Source organism: Ixodes scapularis, unplaced genomic scaffold (assembly GCF_016920785.2).
Source record: "Ixodes scapularis isolate PalLabHiFi unplaced genomic scaffold, ASM1692078v2 ptg000032l_1___fragment_3__unscaffolded, whole genome shotgun sequence".
NCBI classification, from domain to species: Eukaryota; Metazoa; Arthropoda; class Arachnida; order Ixodida; family Ixodidae; genus Ixodes; species Ixodes scapularis.
Window position 1 is genome coordinate 611,028 of NW_024609894.1, and position 7,685 is coordinate 618,712.

The window sequence follows — 7,685 nt, forward strand, 5'->3', positions numbered from 1 at the left end:
AACGACCACGGCCTCCGATGATCCGCGTTCGGCGCTCTCTCTTTCGGTCACGATGACCGTGGCGGGGGCCGTTGTTTCGGTGGAAGCGAATTATTGAACGAGCACGGCCTCCGACGATCCGCTTTCGGCGCTGTCTCTTTCGATCACGGTGACCGTGGCGTCGGCAGTTGTGTCGGTGAAAGCGAATTATTGAACGACCACGGCCTCCGACGATCCGCTTTCGGCGCTGTCTCTTTCGCTCACAGTGACCGTGGCGGCGGCAGCTGTGTCGGTGAAAGCGAATTATTGAACGACCACGGCCTCCGACGATCCGCTTTCGGCCATGTCTCTTTCGCTCACGGTGACCGTGGCGGCGGCAGTTGTGTCGGTGAAAGCGAATGATTGAACGACCACGGCCTCCGACGATCCGCTTTCGGCGCTGTCTCTTTCGCTCACGGTGACCGTGGCGGCCGCAGTTCTGTCGGTGAAAGCGAATTATTGAACGACCACGGCCTCCGACGATCCGCGTTCGGCGCTGTCTCTTTCGCTCACGGTGACCGTGGCGGCGGCAGTTGTGTCCGTGAAAGCGAATTATTGAACGACCACGGCCTCCAACGACCCGCGTTCGGCGCTGTCTCTTTCGCTCACGGTGACCGTGGCGGCGGCAGTTATGTCGGTGAAAGCGAATTATTGAACGAGCACGGCTTCCCACAATCCGTGTTCGGCGCTGTCTCTTTCGCTCACGGTGACCGTGGCGGCGGCAGTTGTGTCGGTGAAAACGAATTATTGAACGACCACGGCCTCCGACGATCCGCTTTCGGCGCGGTCTCTTTCGCTCACGGTGACCGTGGCGGCGGCAGTTGTGTCGGTGAAAGCGAAATATTGAACGACCACGGCCTCCGACGATCCGCGTTCGGCGCTGTCTCTTTCGGTCACGGTGGCCGTGGCGGCGGCAGTTGTGTCGGTGAAAGCGAAATATTGAACGACGACGGCCTCCCACGATCCGCGTTCAGCGCTGTCTCTTTCGCTCACGGTAACCGTGGCGGCGGCAGTTGTGTCGGTGAAAGCGAATTATTGAACGACCACGGCCTCCGACGATCCGCGTTCGGCGCTGTCTCTTTCGGTCACGGTGACCATGGCGGCGGCTGTTGTGTTGGTGAAAGCGAATTATTCAACGACCACGGCCTCCCACGATCCGCGTTCGGCGCTGTCTCTTTCGCTCACGGTGACCGTGGCGGCGGCAGTTGTGTCGGTGAAAGCGAATTATTGAACGAGCACGGCCTCCGACGATCCGTGTTCGGCGCTGTCTCTTTCGGTCACGGCGACCGTGGAGGCAGCAGTTGTGTCGGTGAAAGCGAAATATTGAACGACCACGGCCTCCGACGATCCGCGTTCGGCGCTGTCTCTTTCGCTCACGGTGACCGTGGCGGCGGCAGTTGTGTCGGTGAAAGCGAAATATTGAACGAGCACGGCCTCCGACGATCCGTGTTCTCCGCTGTCTCTTTCGGTCACGGCGACCATGGAGGCGGCAGTTGTGTCGGTGAAAGCGAATTATTGAACGACCACGGCCTCCAACGATCCACGTTCGGCGCTGTCTCTTTCGCTCACGGTGACCGTGGCGGCGGCAGTTGTGTCGGTGAAAGCGAAATATTGAACGAGCACGGCCTCCGACGATCCGTGTTCGGCGCTGTCTCTTTCGCTCACGGTGACCATGGCGGCGGCAGTTGTGTCGGTGAAAGCGAAATATTGAACGACCACGGCCTCCGACGATCGTACGGCGCTGTCTCTTTCGCTCACGGTGACCGTGGCGGCGGCAGTTGTGTCGGTGAAAGCGAATTTCGAACGACCACGGCCTCCGACGATCCGCGTTCGGCGCTGTCTCTTTCGGTCACGGTGACCGTGGCGGCGGCAGTTATGTCGGTGAACGCGATTAGTTGAACGACCACGGCCTCCGACGATCCGCGTTCGGCGCTGTCTCTTTCGCTCACAGTGACCGTGGCGTCGGCAGTTGTGTCGGTGAAAGCGAATTATTGAACGACCACGGCCTCCGACGATCCGTGTTCGGCGCTGTCTCTTTCGCTCACCGTGACCGTGGCGGCGGCAGTTGTGTCGGTGAAAGCGAATTATTGAACGACCACGGCCTCCGACGATCCGCTTTCGGCGCTGTCTCTTTCGGTCACGGTGACCGTGGTGGCGGCAGTTGTGTCGGTGAAAGCGAATTATTGAACGACCACGGCCTCCGACGATCCGCGTTCGGCGCTGTCTCTCTCGCTCACAGTGACCGTGGCGTCGGCAGTTGTGTCGGTGAAAGCGAATTATTGAACGACCACGGCCTCCGACGATCCGCGTTCGGCGCTGTCTCTTTCGCTCACCGTGACCGTGGCGGCGGCAGTTGTGTCGGTGAAAGCGAATTATTGAACGACCACGGCCTCCGACGATCCGCTTTCGGCGCTGTCTCTTTTGGTCACGGTGACCGTGGCGGCGGCAGTTGTGTCGGTGAAAGCGAATTATTGAACGACCACGGCCTCCGACGATCCGCTTTCGGCGCTGTCTCTTTCGCTCACGGTGACCATGGCGGCGGCAGTTGTGTCGGTGAAAGCGAATTATTGAACGACCATGGCCTCCGACGATCCGCTTTCGGCGCTGTCTCTTTCGCTCACGGTGCCCGTTTCGGCGACAGTTGTGTCGGTGAAAGCGAATTATTGAACGACCACGGCCTCCGACGATCCGCGTTCGGCGCTGTCTCTTTCGCTCACCGTGACCGTGGCGGCGGCAGTTGTGTCGGTGAAAGCGAATTATTGAACGACCACGGCCTCCGACGATCCGCTTTCGGCGCTGTCTCTTTCGGTCACGGTGACCGTGGCGGCGGCAGTTGTTTCGGTGGAAGCGAATTATTGAACGACCACGGCCTCCGACGATCCGCTTTCGGCGCTGTCTCTTTCGCTCACGGTGACCATGGCGGCGGCAGTTGTGTCGGTGAAAGCGAAATATTGAACGACCACGGCCTCCGACGATCCGCGTTCGGCGCTCTCTCTTTCGGTCACGATGACCGTGGCGGCGGCCGTTGTTTCGGTGAAAGCGAATTATTGAACGAGCACGGCCTCCGACGATCCGCTTTCGGCGCTGTCTCTTTCGATCACGGTGACCGTGGCGTCGGCAGTTGTGTCGGTGAATGCGAATTATTGAACGACCACGGCCTCCGACGATCCGCTTTCGGCGCTGTCTCTTTCGCTCACAGTGACCGTGGCGGCGGCAGCTGTGTCGGTGAAAGCGAATTATTGAACGACCACGGCCTCCGACGATCCGCTTTCGGCCATGTCTCTCGCTCACGGTGACCGTGGCGGCGGCAGTTGTGTCGGTGAAAGCGAATGATTGAACGACCACGGCCTCCAACGATCCGCTTTCGGCGCTGTCTCTTTCGCTCACGGTGACCGTGGCGGCCGCAGTTCTGTCGGTGAAAGCGAATTATTGAACGACCACGGCCTCCGACGATCCGCGTTCGGCGCTGTCTCTTTCGCTCACGGTGACCGTGGCGGCGGCAGTTGTGTCCGTGAAAGCGAATTATTGAACGACCCCGGCCTCCAACGATCCGCGTTCGGCGCTGTCTCTTTCGCTCACGGTGACCGTGGCGGCGGCAGTTGTGTCGGTGAAAGCGAATTATTGAACGAGCACGGCTTCTCAAAATTCGTGTTCGGCGCTGTCTCTTTCGCTCACGGTGACCGTGGCGGCGGCAGTTGTGTCGGTGAAAGCGAAATACTGCGAGCAAGGAAAAAAAGAAAAAAAGCCACGAAGAAACAATTCAAAGTTGTCATGGCAAAGGAAAGCTTACATAGTGACAATGACTTAGACTTCTTTTGAGATAAAAGAAATTAAGAAGCGTAAAAAAGTTTGGTAATCCTGTATGGCTGCAATGTTCGTTAGACGTTTCATTTATTAATTGCGAGGTTCAGCGTGGAGTATTTGTATAAGTTAGTACTTATAAATACTGAATTTACTTTGTGAGGATGATTTTATTACGAAACGCCTATGCAAAGTCTACATTGCGCGCTCAGACCTTTAGCGTTCATTCAATTCGTCTGGTCCGAGATGGCACCTTAGCGGCTACTACGTCACACCCCAGGTGTCGCCGTGTTCCAACTTACGGGATGCCTGTGTGTTTACAATTTGTATTTTGTTGTCCTGGAGCCGTCTCGTTCATTAAATACTGAGATCAGTGTGTTTTGCCATATCTGTCATTGAGCTCAATCATGCCACTTTCCCTGTCCAGGGGTTTGGACTCGCAACCCTTATTCACTTGCACCGCCACGCAGATTAAAGTGAACACCACCTCAACCACACGAGGTTTGCTCTCCGCCCGTTCGAGGCACACTATCACATTGCCGACGTAGCAATCGGGCCTAGGTTTGCAGCTGATCACATACTGATAGAGTAATTGAGCAGCGTTCCGAGCCTGACGCACTGAGCGATGCGCAACTTATTTATACTCGCCCTCAGTATTGTGTGATGCCATCAGAATGCAAGTGCATCGGCCCTTCCCGCATGTATTGGTAGGAACTGTTAGGACACTCTTGAGCGCTCAACAACCAGAGGTGTCCTCGCAAGGAGTTGCTGCACTATGGCAGTATTTATTCTAACCGAAATTTCTTCATGTAAGGTAACAGCTGTAATATATGATTCCAAACATTTTAAAGTACATGCTTATTTGAAACAGCTGTGCACTAAGTACCCGCTGTGAAGTCTGAAGTCTAAAACAAGGCAAACATTTGAGTTATCATTAAAGATAATAACCTGAAGCTTTTTACTTTTTTTGTATCCTTCTTCCTCTCTTCTTTGTGTGATGACGAAGGTTGAATTTTCCTTAATGTAAAAGAAATGTTTCCGGAAAGACAAAGTCAGATTAGATTTGCTTCTCTCGGAAAATTTTCCGAACAGCAACCTCAGCATAGTTTCCAACGCTGTCTTCGAGCTCCGACCTAAGTGAATCGAAAACATTGCCTTAATCCGTGGTGACCAACTAAATACCAGGCCAGCGGACGATTTTCGGTTCAAACTAGAAAGCATATTTCCATATAATAAGGTTGATTGGTTTCTACTCAGATTGAATTTTGATATTGGACGTAGCTGGTGACTAGACCTTTCGGCGAACTAAGCTAAAATGTGCACCTTCTTCATGCAGTACCTAGAGGAACCAACACACAATGAGTTGGGCCCGTACTCATACCCTGTTGGCGGGGTTAGTATTCGATGGGGGTGGTGGCTGCTTTCGACATTGGTAGAAGCTACTGGTGGAGCGGGAAAAGCTGAGAAGCATGGCTCGTTCTGCAGGCGGGCAGTAGTGCAGTGTAAGTCCAGCAGTGATCATCACAGATGACCGTTCAGGCTTGCACTGCAACCGCATGTCCAGGTACGGGAAGCACCAAGGCCTGTTTCACCGAGTGCCTAGTATGCAAGTGGGCCCTTAGGTACTTACGTGAGACGAGAAAAAAAACACTAATCATCCTTCTTTTTACTAGAGCTTACAGTATTTCTGCTTCGCACTGGAACAATACAGCACAAATATTCTTTACGTAGAAAATGGAGAACTGGTTTCTGGAGTAGTGTATATCCTAAAATTCTCTGACCACTGTTCTTGATAGAAAGTGTTGTGTGGGATAAAGCTCTTCGGACGAAGACACATGGCTCTGTGTCGTGAGCGAATAATGAAGCTCGACGCACATTAAGTTTCTCATACTCTCTTTAAATGGCCCCAGTTAGCACAAGAGGTGGGCCAACGTGGGGCCAACGTGGGCAATATGGGCTGGGGCAGCCCCTACAAAACTCACGTTGGTCGTCCCAGGTGGAAAAAGCGTGGTCATGCACACTATGCTTACCCAGGCGGTGCCGTAATGCGTCCCACATGAGACATGCGAGGGCAAATGAGGGCACAGAATGGCCATGCCCAACTTGGGCTGCCCAAGCAATACCTCCATGGGTCCCATTTCGGCAATTCGTGGGCGGATTTAGCAAAAATAGAGGCTAAGCGTGGGCGTCCCCGAGTTGAGCTGCTCATGTAAGATCCCCGCGCATCCCACTTCGGTTCAGCGGGGGACAAGTTTGCAAAGATAGGGGCTCCACGATGGCCAAGCACAGGCATGCCCTACTTGGGCTGCCCATAAGACCCCCGTCTGTTCCACCTCGGCCGCGCAGGCGCCAAGTTCCAAAGATGTGAGCTCAGCGGCAGTGAAGCGTGGGCCAGCCTGACTTGCGTTGCTAATATAAAACCACTGTGGGAACCAACTCAACACTACGTGCGCCAAAGCGTATGAGGACACCACGGCGGCAAAGGTGGTTCTCACCTCGGGCCTGATGGAGCTCCGCAGCAGGAAAGCATGAGCATGGACAACTTGGGCTGCCCATGTAAAACCCCCGTGGGACCCACCTCGCACATACGGAGGCAAAAATGCAATGATGTGGGCCCCACAGCGGCTAAGCGCGGGCATGCCCAACTTTTATTACCTGTGTAGCTCCCAAAACGGCACTTTCCGCAAATATTGAGAATATTTACTGAACGTTCTGGAAACACGACATAGGAGATAAGATTAATTTGATACCGAATGACCGAGAATTTTGATTTTAATCGTGAGGAAGAATATCTAGGCCTCCTCAACTTCATTACTAACTTACTAGGCCGCGTGTTTATTAGAAGACCGTTTTACGTGGGGTGGAATATTTTACTCAGAATATTGAATCCCGAAGGAAAAATCCATCAATGTAACGCTGTTTGGCAGTCAATGTTTTCTAGTGGACCGCTGACTTTGCCTGACTGTACGTCAAGCATGTCTGATTGGCCAACAAGTTACTCTGACCTACAGTCAAACTCCAGTCAGACTCCGCTTGTCGGCTTTCTGATGGTTTCCTGGTGGCAGTCGGCCGCCACGAAATGCCATCAGGATGTCTTGGTGGCGATTCTGACTGTACATCGATTGTCTCTGACTGTACGTCAAAAAGCCTTGACGTGCAGACAGACGTACGGTCAAAGGACGTAAAGTTCGTTCCGATACCACTATTTCGTCAAATCTATGAATACAAAAAGTAATCTATGCACGAGAAAACGATTTCGGGACGTGAGCCTATAAAACCGCTGACGTTAGAGATATGACACGCAGCGGACCGACAACCTTGGTCAGAAGCCCAACGAAGCGCCGAACACGACACTTGGCCGACTTCGCTTCGCCCATAGAGACATCGCCGAGCTTTCATGAACGATCGCTCTCGACTCGTTTTGTTTGCCCGCTTGCTTTAACCTGTCGATCCTGCCCGGGCTCTACAATGTCTTATGTTTTAGTAGAATTTCTACTCGACAAGACCCAGCCTGTTGTGCGTTCCGACGATGTAAGGGACTTTAGCGGTGTAGTTGAAGACGACAAGGTGTACCAGGTCTACTGGGCCAGTGACGCGCGAACAAAAGGATCGCTCTACGACGGGAAAGTACTCTACATGGCAGGTGAGTAGAACTGAAGTACGGCGAGTGATGTATGAGTGCTTTGCATAACACGCTGACGACTTAACTGCATTTGTAGCCGAAGCATCTCGTATAAATTGAATAGTCAAATCGAGTTTCCAAAGCGGAGGCATAGCGTAGTGGTTAAGATGCCCGATTTGTATGCAGGTGGTCGCAAGTTTAATGCGCGGTGGACCAGCTTTTTTTTTTTCTTGAACATTTTGTT